Genomic DNA, 16,001 nt, shown 5'->3' on the forward strand with positions numbered 1-16,001 from the left:
AAAATTGTATTATTTTCTAAGACATATAGGTACTTACAACTATCCTCGTAAAGAAGTTAATAACGATTATTTGTTGTAACAAAGTGGCCAATAAGGTTTCGCTACAGTATCAATTAACTGCCTCTGTGGCCGAGCGGTTACCATGCCGGACTGCCACGAAGAGGTCCCAGGTTCGATTCCCGGGCCGGGAGAAATATTTGTATGGCCTACAATTATTTCTTTCGTGAGTTTGGGTGTAATTTGTGGTTGTCTATGTGTGTGTCCATGGCACCCGCGACACAGGGTTTCCCTAGTGCGGGGCTATGTTGAGTGTGTGAGTGTGTGCGTTATTATCAATGTTTGTGTTAATTTTATAATAGTATTTAGTTCGTATATTTAGTAAATAATAACACTAAAGGAGTCTATGTATATTCGCGTGACGTGCCATTTCGCCGTTGACAAATCCTTTAGACCACGATGGCAATAACTATCACTATAATGGCATACACTTATGCTATCGAAGAATATTTTTTTGCTTACCACCGCATTGATGACTCTCGTCGACTTACAGCTAGGTTTCAAAAACAGAATTTTTAATTTTTTTTACATTAACATTGTTTATTATTTAGTGACTGAATCGTGTTGTGCGTTCTACTTAGGAAAAATGTGTTCCCTAGTTTCTTATCACATTTTTGTTGCATGTGTTGCTCACCTACAATTATTTACGCAATTAGACTGTTTTTTTAAGTTTATCTTTACATTATTAAATATAAGGAAAAACAAAACTCAAAAACAAAAAAAAAATCAAAAACAAACAAAACAACATAAATTTGTCTTTATATTAATTTATCTAATAATGCATGATATATAAATATACAGGGTGTAAATTTGAGACGGGGCAGCAAGGCCAGCTACCTTAATCGTTGTAGTTAAAGGAAAACGGTTCTAGGAGACTATCCATGAATTTTGAAGATATTTTGATTGGCATTCACAGATTTTGAAAAAATGGCACAGTCAGCAAGGTAAAAGGCAATTTATACAAAACTTTTTTTTATGCATTCGATCCGGTCTCTGGTATTTGATCCTCACCAGAGACCGGATCGATCACCCTGTATATAATAACGCATACCCTCAACATAGCCCCGCACTAGGGAAATCCTAGTTGCGGGTGTCATGGACACACACATAGACAACCACAAATTACACCCAAACTCACGAGAGAAATAAATGTAAGCCATACAAATATTTCTCTCGGCCCGGGAATCGAACCTGGAACTTCTACGGGGCAGTCCGGCATGGTAACCGTTTAACTTAAAATAAATACGTATTTCATACTAAACCTTTGAGTCATAGTATGGGGTTCTTCAAAAGAAGAGTAAACATGGCTCCCAAGTGCTGGTAATACATAAGCTCTAGTGTTGTAAATGTCAATTTCAACTTTACAAAAAAAAACTTAATTCAAACCATTTATTTCAGACAAGCGTAGTTCATAGTACTATATATAGAATGTCATCGAAATTATACGTTAGAATAATATACAGAATTTCTTCCAACTTTACAAAGAATATAAACAAACAAAAGAAAAGAAAAACCCCAAATTAATCGAGAGTGCTGTCTGCTACAATTTAGCATGATCGGACAGTCAACCCGACTTTTCGACAACCGACCGCAAAGCGAAAAATTTCATTGTCAGTCTGCAACAGATGCGACTTAGCATTAAAGAAGCTCTCTGTTTGCAAAAAAACGGCATGGAAGACAGAAATGCTTGAGTGAAATGTGGTCTATGAATTCTATTCCTGAACTTCAGGGATTGGTATATAGAGACGGGGTTCAGAAATTATTATTATTCACGTATAGAATATTTACAGAACATCAGAAAGTTTTGAGATAGATGGTTAGGTTAGGTTTCTATTTCCGTATGATGCCAGTAGCGGTCTCTTTATCGGAATAATCCTGTTATAAGTCCTATGTTCATAAGTGGTTCATAACTTTATCACAGAAGAGTTTTTTAGGAAAACTACATGTTGATTATATGGACGGTTTATTGAGAAGTACTAAAATTAGAGCGCTACTAAAAACGTGAATTACAGGTTTTAAAAAATAACGTTATTTAGAACATTAAAGAATAGGTACGGACGTAGGTTGGGGTTCCAGCCCTATGGTGTAGATATTCTTGAATGCAGAAAAAACATTCTTCATCCAAGAATATCTTTACTTCACACCTAGGAACCTTTTTTAACCGGCTTCAAATAAAGGAGGAGTTCATCAATGTCAATTCGACTGTATGTTTTTTTTGTATGTATGTTACGCGATAACTCCAGTATTTAGGCACAGATTTTCATGATTCTTTTTTTGTTGGAAAGAGGGTACCTCCTTAATGGTGCCATTTGATTTTGATGAAAATCATCCACGTCTAAGGGTGGCTGTTCACGCATGAAGATTCATTTTTATAAATAGCGCCTAAATTTTATTATAAGGAACAATTATTTGATAGATTTTGCTATTTTCTAATTCAAGGCGTTTTTCTCTCTCAATATACTTTGAGTAGTGAGAATCGATTTTTATTATCTCCAGTGTCAAGTCCTGTGTAGTGATGAAGTAGGGGATATTTCAATAAAACTTGGCAAATAGATGTAATTCCACGTACTTTTGAGGTCGGTTTTTTTAGTACTCTGTGCTGAGATCATTATAATATCAAGTGACGGGACGAACAAGTCGTGCGTCTGATTGTAAAGTACACGCCTGTCCATAACAGTTGCAGTGCCACTCAGAGCTTTAAATAGCAAGGATCTGAGGTGCACTGCCACTGGACCCGTCACCCTGAGACATAAGTTGACAAATCCCATGTGCCTGTAATTTCACCACAACCCGTCTGAACCGGAACACAGTAATGCTGACATTACTGCTTGGCGGCAGAAATAGGTGAGGTGGCCGTACTTCCCTGGACGAACTCTTTCACAAGGAGCTTTACTGTTACTAAATTCGCACGAAGCGATACGCTTCCACATTTATATGGCGAACGGCTATGGAGTGGAATTCCCTGCCTGTAGACTTGTTCCCTGAACATTATAACTCGGACCTTTTCAAAGCGAGAATGAATAGGCGTTATTTAATTGTGCATATTCCATCGACAACTTCATCGTCACTTTCCATCGGGTGAGATAGGAAGTCAAATGCGTACTTATTTTTAATAAAAAAAAAATAGATTTGCCAGTATTATTCTATCCGCTCACGCGATACATGCAGCCGTAGACGCATACCACACCTAGAGGTGCCGGTGATGATTTTATACCGATTTATCGGATATCGAAGTTATAACAGGTAAAAGAACTAATATTAATTGCTATTTCGGTAACTACTCTAGCAAACCATAAAGTTTTTAATGCCTGGGTCTGTCATTTAAAAAAATAAACAACTTCAAAAATACGTCACGACAATCGTGTGTGTTATTGTTTGGGCTGGTGATTTCGGTGTTTATTTATCGAAAACATACCGTAAGGAACGTTTTTTAAGTTTACCCTGAATATAAATGTTTATAAACTATACTTTAAGGAGTAATTTCATGGTAAACGTTAGAACCACTATAACGGAATATTATCATATTTATCCAAGTACACCAAAAATTTCATTAGTGCTTTTTAAGTGCAGGATTTGCGGTGTATTACTGCATTTTATTTGAGATGTTTTTGTTGGTAGTACGGAGGGCATTTATTTAGCAATGCAGAATAATAATTTTTATTTATAAAAACTTGTATCTAAACTGAATGCTTTTCTAATTTGCGAAACCAAATAGCCGCCATTTTGCGGTAGGAGGAGCGCATCGCGTGAGCGGGACAACATACATCAAGCACATAGAGTAATTTATAAGATCTCCTGACGCGATCTGTAGTTCAGTTGGTAAGAGCGTTAGCCCCGGTGTGGCAACAGACGCTGGTTTGAGCCAAGAGAAATCGAAGAAATTTTTCTTAGCGTTATTTGATCTTTGTAAAAAATTATACCAATATCATTTTGATACAAATATCATGATATTCAATAACATAAATATGGCCCTGTTGTACTTTGAACGCATTTAATAGTAAGATCGGCATCTTAACAAGTCAATAATCTTCGAATGTCACTCCATGCATCAAGCTAATGTGATGTGGAATTTACGACCCACATCCGACCTAATGGAGTCTAAATCACGTTTTATCGCGCCCAGACAAATTGTCACGACGCGCCAATTGAAGATTGCTTACGTGATTTAAAATCAGTTTGATACACATTTTTGATATTAAGATAAAAGATTTTGAATTTATACTAGTTATTTGCTCCTTGTGGAAGAGTTCGTCCAGGGAAGTACGAGTGGTGGTAAGCGACACGTCGCGGTCCATAGTCCAATCGCAAAGGTCTGGGGCACTGCCACTGCGTCCGTCACCCTGAGACAAGTTTACAAGTCCCATTTGCCGATAATTACACCAACACCCTACCCTTCAAAACAGGAAGGCAGTAGTGCTTACATTTACATTACAGTTAGCCTGTGGAAATAGGTAAGGCAGCAGTACTTCCCTGGGTGAAATCTTTCACGAGGACCTGTACCTACCTACTGCCACTAAAACCTTCGATATCCAGGTTTCATCACGATGGTTTCCTGCACCGTAAAGTGCAGGTCACACCGCGAACGAAGCTAGCTAAATTAATTTAGCTCACGTAGTTGCATGCAAAACTAAGCCAAGAAAAGTCGTAGTAAGTAGTGACTACGGATACGTGTGGGGTTGAAGGGCGACATATTTTACATAGCTAGAGGGATCGTTGGCTGGTTTAGTTAGCTCGGTTACCGACTATATGAAAAGGTTATCTGTGCCACATAGTCGGTAGAGAGCCTCTGCCGGTCACCACTCATGTCACCACTGCTCCTGCAGTGAGGACACTGTCGACAATACGCTCGCAAAGTGCCAAGCGTAGACGCAACCACGCTTCCCTCAGTGCAGTGGTGGGAAATGACCACTCGCTGCCGGCCGTGGTCAAGACCATGGCCGTCAACATGGCGTCATGGGAGGCGATGGTCTCATTCTGCGAGGAAGTGACGGCGCAGAAGAAGGCCGCGGAGCGTAGTCGAGAGAACGATCCACACTCGGCTCAGATCCGCAGGAGGAGAACGGTTCGAAAAAGGCGGGCTTATGCCCTGCCGCTCGGACATAACGGGACCCTGGTGACGGTAGCGGGCTGCCAAGTGTTGTAGGCAGTCCTTTTCGATTAGGAGAACAGGGTGAACTATTCCCACCCTGGACTCTGGGAGAGTCCGTGCAAACGGACGGCACCGGTGGGTTCGCGGAAGAATGCGGAAGCATCTCCCGCTCCCGCCGCAAGGTGCGTGGAGGAACACCCCCGGAGTTTTAGTGGGTAGGCCTCTTTTATTAGAGAAGAGAGTCCCACATAACCCCGCGCCGCCCCCGGGCGCGTGGTATGCATAACGCATTTCTCCGGGTAAAAAAAAAGCTTGCAGTGTGAACCGAAGTAAGAAAAGATGCCCCAGTTACGTGAGTTGGCTAAGTTAACCTGAGATTCGTTCGCGGTGTGGCGTGCGCATTAGGTATTGCAACTAAACATTGATTAATATACGTAACTTAGAAATTAAATTCATAGAGTACGGCAAAGGGATTGTCGCGTCCGCCTCTCATTCGAGAACCGACCGTTCTTTCACTGAAATATTTATTAGTTCAACTGAACAAAAGATTGTAATAGTAAACAACGGTAACTCCAAAGGCAAAACTAACGCACTTCCGGGTTCACTGCCGGAGTAACATAGATCTAAGACAATGGGTAGCCCAATAGGGGTCTCTTCCGTGGTGACGATGTATACAGAACAATCCTTCTTAGTGGGGTACAGGATGTGTGATAGTGTTTTGTGTAGGTATGTTGTAATAAATTTAAAATAATAGAGCAATAATTTCGAGTTTGAAAAATATTTGTTCTACTGAAATACGCGCTCATTACGCACCTTCAACAATAAAGTGACGGATTTGAAAATAAACATTTATGGACAACTTTAAAAAAATGCATACGTTTGGTTGGTGCTAAACGTCACTAAATTCTATTGGATATAAAAATATTTATTACCAACTTTTGTTTCGTGCATTATTCTATTTAAATTTCACCCCTTTCTTTCTCATTAGAAATCTGCGTTCAAAAGCGTTTTTTTGCACAAAAACTAATTTTGTTTAGTAAATTATTTTAATTCCTCGAAGAACTAAAATAATTTCAATAATCACACAAAATAATAAGTACAGCAAGAATAAAAATTTATGTGGTGCAAATTCAGAACGCAACCGAAGATAAACTTCTTCTTTCGATTACAATAATTATTTGTACCATTTTCCTGTACACGCGAGGTGAATAGTTGCATGTTTCGCCCGGCAACAAAGTTGTTTATCGTCTTGTGACTTGAAACTCTCGCTACGCTCTGGATTCTATTTTTAACCGACTTCAAAAAAGGAGAAGGTTCTCAATTCGACTGTATGTTTTTTTTGTATGTATGTTACGCGATAACTCTGGTATTTGTGAACCGATTCTCATGATTCTTTTTTGTTGGAAAGGGGGAATTCCATAGTGGTCCCATTTCATTTTGAAGAAAATCATCCACCTCTAAGGGTGGCTGTTCACGCGTGAAGATTCATTTTTATAAATAGCGCCTAACTTTAATTTAGGAGCAATTACTTTAATGGTTGATATTGCTATTTTTCCAATTCAAGGCGTTTTTCTCGCAATATACTTTGAGTAGTGAGAACCGATTTTTATTATCTCCAGTGTCAAGTCCTGTACAGTGGCGAATTTAAGGATATATCGGTGTATTATCTTCTTAATTACCTTGGCATCCTTTGCTTGCTAAGGTTTCAGCCTCGCATAGCAAATGACTATTGTCAGGTTCCTTAAAATGTGTTATTTCTCAAATTTTGGTATTTTATTATTAAGGATGTATTGTAGCAATTAAACCAAATCGTATGCCCATGATCTTGATCGCTACAGCATACAACAAAACTGATTACATTACATGTAAGTATAAAAATACGGATGACATGAAATAAATAAATTATGTAAATGTGAAATTAGCATACAAAAGTTGTCTACTTATTTTCTCTGCAGAATCTTTAAATCTTTCTCTTGTAAAGGTTTCAAATGTGAACTTATTATATTTATATTATATAATATTATATTAAATTAGTGCGTAATAACCATTCAAATCAGGTTCTTGTGTTAAAATAATTGTCACGAAAAACACCTAACAATTTCAAAGACAATATTGAACAGCAATGTACATATATAAGATTAAGTTCATGTAGGTTACACAATTTTTTTTTCATGGGAGCATAACTGCGTTCCGGTTTGAAGGGTAAGGGGGCTGGTGAAATTACAGGCACATGGGTCTTGTCAACTTATGACTCAAGGTGGCGTGGCACTTAAAACTCAATAATTATAACAAAGTAGTGGAGTAATTTCATAAAAAATATTGAATATCACGGTAGTTAAAACATCGTGACATTCAACGTAAAAATTACTTAAAACTTGAATTCTACTCTATGAAGCCTACAGATCTTATAACAACGGTTCAAAGTCCACAGTGTCAAACTTGGCATGCTCATGACTATAGATGAAGTGACGCTATTGCTGCGTTGCAATTTCTTTTAGGTAATTTTAGGATACAAAATTAGGAGGTGCAAAAATACTCGTACTAAAAAAAAGCAATCTCAAAAGTCATTCATCCCCTAGTTTGCTACCCTTAGAGGTGGAATATTTTCTTCAATAAATTTGAATGGGACCACTTCTGAGGTAACCCACTTTCCAAAAAAAAAGAATCTTCAAAATCGGTTCACAAATACTGGAGTTATCGCATAGATACATAAAAAACACGCAGTGGAATTGAAAACCTAATCCTTTTTTTGAAATCGGTTAATAAAAGCCAACTCTCGTAACGCGACTGTATTATTACCGTAGGAACAAAACACAATATTCTAAAGCACATTTAACTAATGTAAATAAGGCACTATAAATCACGCTTAGCGTGAATCACAGAAGCACGGAAGCGCCATCTGCTAATTCAGTGAAAACAGAGGCGGACATTTAATTTGCTAACATTGAAAATATTGTTTTCGTAATTTTATTTAAGTTCAGCACCACCAATGATCCCTTACATGAATTCTAACTGTTTCTGTACGTGTGAATAAACAAAAACCATGCACCTCTAATCCTCCATCCTTATCATACATAACGTAATCGAGATTTTTACCGAAAATTAGTTATTAACATGTCTAGGATAAGCAAAGTGAGATCTACAACCCTCTTTAATCGGTTTTTAGTATCTTATTTAGTTTCAATTTTGTTGTGTTGTAAACATTTTCAAAAAAGAAAAAGAAAGCAGTAGAGCTCCTTGTGAAAAGTGCGGTCTCTCTTCAATCTCTCACATTCAAGCAAGTTTGACAAATCCCAGTCCTTGCAAAGAAGTCCACTATCTACTCAGGATGCTGCGATAGGCTATTGAAATTTAAAAAAAAACCCTAATTTCAACAGGGAAGGCGGTTTCTCAGTACCACCAGTTTGGGATCCAGTATTTCCTCTGATGAAAAATCCATAACAGACATAAGACTGCAGCACTAATTAATATCTTTGAATTTATTGTAATTTCCATTATTAATTAATAATAAATTTAACTTTAAGTTAAAATAAAACAATTTGTAAAACATAATGTAGCGTAAATTGGAATGTTTCTTTGTAAAATTAAAAATACGGTATTTAATTAATAACTATTGTAACTATAGTGAAAAAATAGGGTGGTTTGCATCAATATTAGACATAACTGGTTGAAGACTGTACCACCTCAGTCACCCGTGACCATGGGACCTGTAAAGGACAAATATACGCGATTTAAATCGGAAAAAATAGTTTCACTTCCTATGTGTAACAATCGCGAAAATTCTATACTATACTCTCTATATTTACAACAATTAAATCATGATGGGTTATTATTATTATTTTTTATTAATAATATCAAGTGACATGACGAACAAGTCGTGCGCCTGTTGGAAAGCGACACGCCTATCCATAACAGTTACAGCGCCAATCAGAACTTTAAATCCAAAGATCTTATGGGCGTTGCCACTCCACTCGTGAGCCAGAGAGATAAAGTTGACAAGTCCCATGTGTCTGTAGTTTCCAGCCACCCCCAACAGTCTTACCCTTCAAAATTCAAACGTAGAACTTTTACACACTATTTTTTTCACATTATTTTTAGATGGCAGAAATATATATGTTGGCAATACTTCCCAGAACAAAGACAAGGAGCTCTACTGCTACTAAACCCTATCTTGTTAAGAAAGACGCCCAGATTCAGATACTAATACATAAACAATCAAAACAAACATTAAGTAGCGATCCAAAAACAACTAAAATCAAAACTAGCAAATAAACAAAGTTTACAAAACGACATCGCTCGACGGCGCGGCATGAATTAGCATATGAATTAAATACAGTGAAATATGGTTTAAATTAATATGGATATATGCCGCCGAGGAGAGAATTAACAACCTCTTTACTTCTGCAACTGGTACTGCGACTAATTAGAGCTTAAAAATTGGTTATAGTCTCATTAGTAATGGATTTTTTTTAAGCAATCAATATGGAATTGGTTTGAGCTCACAAAAAAAGTCTTACGTCCTTGCAATAAGAGTGGGGAGTCTAATGTATGTTAATATTATGAACTGTCATTATATTTCTACATGTGTGGTATTTTTTTGTAAATGAAACTCTATATACATTTAATACCAAATTTGTCAGTTAGTGTCTCTAACATATTCCTCGAACAGCAGGTGTCTTTCAGATTTTTTTGCTGAATCGCCTTTTTTTTGAATGCGTTTTGTTTTTAAATTAAGTACATTACATAGAAAATGGATACCGATGGCATAACGCGTGATCGCGTGACAGCCTGCGGTCTGCAAAATCCCCTTTAGTATCTTGATTTCCATGATTAAAACTACGTCTTCTCTTCTACACCAGTTCGCCATTGACTTAAGAAGAAGAAACAGGAATTTTAGAGGTAATATTATTTTCAACAACAATAGCAAATAGAAGTTTTACACACAGAATGATGACACTAATGTTGTCGACAAATTTATTTACAAAAGCGACAATTTTAGTCGCAAGTGTGAAAGCCCCTGAGTAGAAAATAATAAGCGGCTCGTAACAATATTCACTGAATACATTATTATTCTGTCTTACTCCGCTCTTAGTTCGGAACTCCCAGTTACGTTATTTTCATAATGTATGAAAACTTGGAAATTTTAGGAGTGCTTAATATTATCGTGTGCATTGCAGGTTGGTCTACGCAAACTCTTGGAGACAAAAAGGTCTCTTTATGAGACAGTAAAAGATCCGTTCGTTGAGTGTACACTAAAACGAAGTGATTAAAATAAACTAGATATTGTTCAAGGTGGTAATGCAATTGATTTCCATCTGAGCTTATCAAACGCAATGATTACAACAACAAGCAAAATAATTGTAGCAAACAAATTTAAGAAATGAATTTTCAATTAATTTCGGACCAATTTGTGATTAATTCAATTAAGAATTTAGCATACAATCTAAAAATAAAAAAAATAATATAAAAATAAAGTACCAAAAACAAACAGGCATGAATGAAGAGACTAGAGGAGGCGAAAGAGGTTTGTCAGAAGCGTAGCATTTGGAGGTTTATGATATTTGCCTATCCCGTTCGGATCCAGGCGTGGTGGTACGTATTATTGTGTAATTTGGTTCAGTGATCTTTCTACAAAGAGTAAACCATTGCTGTATATTCATAAATGAAATTTCTTCATAAATATTCTAAACGTATGATACTATATCAACCCAACAAGCTTCACTGTTAGGTGCGTGCCTTTTTTAAAAACAAGATACATTCAGCGAGCAACAACTTAACTGTGAGTTTAGTGTAGCTTTATTATATTTAAAATAAACATAAAGGACAAAGTTAATCAACAATGCTCTCTACCATTTCCCACGACGACATAGGGTAGGCAACAATGCTACAGACAAACATACGGAAAACATTGGTCACAGTGGCCGCGTCTTTTCTTAATAAACTTAGTTATGAATTATATTATTATTATATAAAGCTTGCATAAATTTAACGCCCCTGCTTTTTGGAATATGCTCTGGTAAGTTATTTTATTTAGGTTACATATTGTCTTAAAATAATGTTTTAGCTTTCGTGTAAAGCGTCAAAAGGCAGTGGGTTAAAACCCAATCAACCTGCCCAGGGTTTTAAACGACTTTTTTCCCAAAGCACTGAATTTTAATCTATTTCTGCCCAAAATTGTGGGCAGAAACGGTGAATACCAAATTTGGTATAATTCCATACTTGTTATAAATGTCGATGTAAATAAATTTTAGATTTTTATGAAAATCAATTCAAGGGCATACGATCTAACAATTTTTTGTAACGATTTGCTTCTATGCGATTTTCAAGCGAACCAATTTAAAAGAAATGCAAATCCAATCGTCTAGATCAGAAAGCAATAAACGTTTTGTAATAATGACATTAAATTTGAACTAAACTCGATTTACTATTCCAAATCTCTTTCAATAGCACCTCTTACTAACGGTGAACGTTAACATCACGTTGAAGTTATGTCGAAAAAGGTTCACAACGCTTGGAAATAGTGTGAGTCCCCCAACTCGCATTGGGCTAGTGTTGAGGACTATGACGTAAACCCTCTCCTTAGAACAGACCCTTGCCCAGTAGTGGACTTATAATAGGTACCATGAGTAGAGTTTATCAAAGACATTTAAAAACTCGACTTGCCAACTCAGCACCGCAAGAACAGTAGGAACAACTTGTATAAGGGAAAACCATATGAAATTATTACATTCACTAAGGGAGTCACCATATTTATCGCCACGGAACCGCATTAAGCAGGTCAGAAAAATCCTTAAGTCCATGTAAAAAGAGCAAAAATGACATAGTGTGTATCGCGTCGGCAATTCGAGCGGAAGCGAAACGCGCAACACCTTTTTCGCTCATTTTCTGACTAGCTTAATGATGTTTCGTGTGAACAAATGTGGTGAGCCCCTAAATGTTGGTCGCAAAACTATAGCAGTTACATATTAATTGTTACTAGCTGGTACTAGGATTGTAGCAGCTTACAGATAAATCAACATGACTAGCAAGATTATTGATATTCGAGACATTAATATCTTAAATATAAAAATAAATTAGAGAAATAGTGCATACACAATATAAAGCTAACCAATTCTATAATAACATAAATTAACAAGACGCAGCTATGCAGCAGCTATAAACAGTTTAGCAACCTGGTCGAGTGCAAAGAACTCAGTAAGCAAGACAATCGCCCTGATGGTAGATGCATGTAGCGTGAGTTTTACTCAGGGTGGCAAAAAGGTTGAGTCTTTGGGCCTTCTTACTTCTGTGAAGTTCTGGTGCCGTGCGCTATAGTCTCAACTGTAAGAGAACGGAAGTAAAGAGTTTGCAGTATAAAAAAAACCTGGAATCTATCCTGGAAGATATTCATCCATCTAAAGAAAAAACGTATTTCATACTTCGGATATCAATATCTCAAACTACACATCTATGCAACAAGCAGGAAGCTGTTTGCATTGAAAATCACTCAATAAATTACTCATCCTGTTTGCAAATTGAAAGACGTCACTAAACGTCAACATGGTTTAATTCAATCATGCTGATCCCTATCAATAACCGCCCGGTTATCTCGTCACTCCAGCTCCCCTATTTCCATACAAATACATACAAATCCGCTCCGTACCATAATCGGTTCCGGGTCACGTGTCTACCGTGCACAATCGCCTAAAGAGACCATTCCTTCACGGTTAATAAACCCACAATCTTCTCACAATACAAAACAGGCTGAATCACTGAACACCCTTGCCACGGAAAAAAGAACGAGGGTAGCAGATTCCAAATTTGAATTTGATTATCGAAGTGTGCCGACTATTTATCATTTGTAATGACGCGCCCGGAGAGGAAGGACGTGCGCTCGCTAATATTGTAATCTTGTAAATGCGTTCAGAAATATATATTTATTATTTTTCGTTCTGCAGAGCTGTTTGAGCGGAAAATATTGAGCTTTTCATTGATTATGCATGACTGGCGAGTGGTTGGAAGTGACGGAATTTGAAGATTGGAAATTGTTTCATTTGTAATTCTGAAATTATTCACCATTGATTTGTTAGAGACGAGAATGTGGGTCTAGTTACAATTGTTGTAATAACTTGACGAATGAACTCGGTTGTTTCGAATATGGACATGATAATCATTTACATTAAGCAGTTTGTAGGTGTGATAAGGCCACATCTGTCAAATAACAACGTTTTAACACAGACGTTTAAATATTCTACGAACAAAATTAGACGATAAGCTTTTATTTTTTAATAGAAATATAAAAATTTCCCATATATACAATTTATTTCACGTGGTTTACTGTTATCACTTTCACGTGATAAAACTATTGTTGACGTATGATCATTTGTTTTATTATACCAAGGTTACGAATACAAACTACTTTTTAAGGTAATATCTAGAAGAAGACATAATAAGATCATTTAGAATGTAGAAACCAAATACAAACACAAAAAAATTAAAAATAAAGAGGAAAGAAAGACATTGTTGCTATTGCTATAGAAAAAGCAAGTCATACATGCTATGATGGCATGATCGTCCACTTGCTGAGCGAAATATTCAAATGCAGCTCGTGCTGCGTTAGAAGCCACATTCGTCTTTACTTGTCTGACGACATGCTCTCTCTACAGGTTGCTACAAAGGCGTAGAGTTCAAGATTTATAAATGAGCATATCATTGAACGACTGTAATCAGTAATGAATTCCTCTTGAACGTTTATACATTTTATGTATGTTGTAAAATGGAAAAGACGACTAGGTGTGCTGAACGTTTGCATAAACAAAATAGTTCAAAAAACACTTCCAATTCGCAGTCATTGTTTTGTAACGTCAATGTATTTTATCAATATATTTTGGTAATTATAAATCACTTGTATCTATAAAAATATGACGGCAACACTATTTTTGTTCTCGTGAGGCTCTCGTTAGGCTTGCGAAGTCTAAACATTTTGGTCCAGTAAAAGGGCATAGGTAAAACGCGTCTTCATCATGAGAACAATTTCCTTTACATTTAAGAAAATTAATAAAACGAAATAAATAAGCATCCTGTATCCGGGCAGAAGGAGAGCGAGGGGCGCTGTCCCCAATATGAATATTTCTATTGAATTATTCACGGTTCGGCGGGCCAGCAAAAATATTGTTCTCCTCGCACTTACTCGGGACCATCCTGTGAAGTTTTCTCGTTTGTAAGCTATACTTTCTAGGTACAAGTTAGGATATTTATTTCATTTTATTCTTTGTTCCATGTTTGCTCTGTTTCGAACTCTCTACGTTTCTTTTATAAAAGATACCAAATTAACAGACACTCTGTATAAGGTGCTTAAATATAAATGAAGTGGACTCTATAGTTCCAATGTAAGACCCAATTGAATACAGCTACTCACCAAAATTCGTCTTTTTGATCTTATGAAAGTTAATTAATTTAGGTCTTGTTGCAAAATTAGTGAACAACATTTTACAAATTCAATTGGAATTCCCATAGCGATTTTCTACAGTTGTCGAGTCAATCGACCGGTATAACACGGCATCAAGCAATATGAAAAGTAACACCCAAAACCGTCATGCTTGTTACACAAAATGTATGGGATACACTTTAAGCTATGGGATACAAGGGCTATCGTTGAGATAATACACGAAATGAATAGTAACGGAAGAGATAATCCAAACTCGATGTTTATTTCTGGTAGCAAAGAACATTTGGATAATAAATTTTTAGACCATCAATATTCAATATTGTCTATAACAATAATAATGGACGTATCTTTCAACACTGAAAAAAAAAAACGGATTACAATCAAGACCTATTTGGCGCATCCTTAATTGCATTAATAACAACATGATTCAATGCATTATTTAAAATTGTTATTGAATACATGTGCTGCATTGTTGCAGCAAACATTTTGATTAATATAATGGTAACAAGTTACATGATTCCCTTAAACATTATGTTGTTTATTTCAATTAGTATCACATATTGATAATAAAATGCTAACTCGCACTATAAAGATAAATTTAAAAAACTTAACTTTTTCGTCCAAATTGTAATTGCGCTCACTGGTGTTGAAAGAAACAATTTAACCAACAATGTTCCCGTGTTTCCGACTTAATTAAGAAAGCATTGTAATTAAGCAAAATTATAAGTTATATGGATAGGTAAGTACACTTACAATTCTGCCATTGGTTGTCCATAAAGGCCAGTTTATAATAACATTGTGTCAAGTCTACCCCTATTAACTACTGATCACACATATAAGAGAAAAGTATGGGATCAGTACAGAAACATAGTTCACAAGTCAAGAGATTCGCTACGCGTTACAGCGAAACGCTAAATGGTGTATGATGATGAAATTAGGGCTGCAGTGGGAAACTTGATAAGTGATCATGGTGAAGAGAAAATTACTTGTATCTCAGAACATATTAGAAAAGTTCTGTAAGATGGCAAGATTGACCAGTTTTTGTAATAAATGAATGCAATAATTTTAGCATGTAATTGTACATTGTGAAAGGGTACGGCAATATTCTATACCTTGAAATTTAAAATAGATTCTAATTTATTCTACAAACAGGAATATTCCATGAAGTATTTCGTAATTTTGTAGAAAAGAGAGCTTCTTAAGACGACCGTGGACCTTTTATCCTCATTCACATTTTTGCTTTGGTTTAGGTGAGGTAGTGGACAAACGTGAGACGATCTTAAAGAAAAAACCGCTTTCTGTCATCGGTAGAAATGTTTACAACTCTCCTGTTTCATTTTTAGATTACCAATATAGCTTGATCTCATGAAGATAGTCTACATACGAAAACAATATCAGTTCTAGAACTTTTTATCAATAATGTAACTA

This window comes from Hyposmocoma kahamanoa, unplaced genomic scaffold (assembly GCF_003589595.1).
Source record: "Hyposmocoma kahamanoa isolate Upper Pololo Valley unplaced genomic scaffold, ASM358959v1 303, whole genome shotgun sequence".
In the NCBI taxonomy this organism is placed as follows: Eukaryota; Metazoa; Arthropoda; class Insecta; order Lepidoptera; family Cosmopterigidae; genus Hyposmocoma; species Hyposmocoma kahamanoa.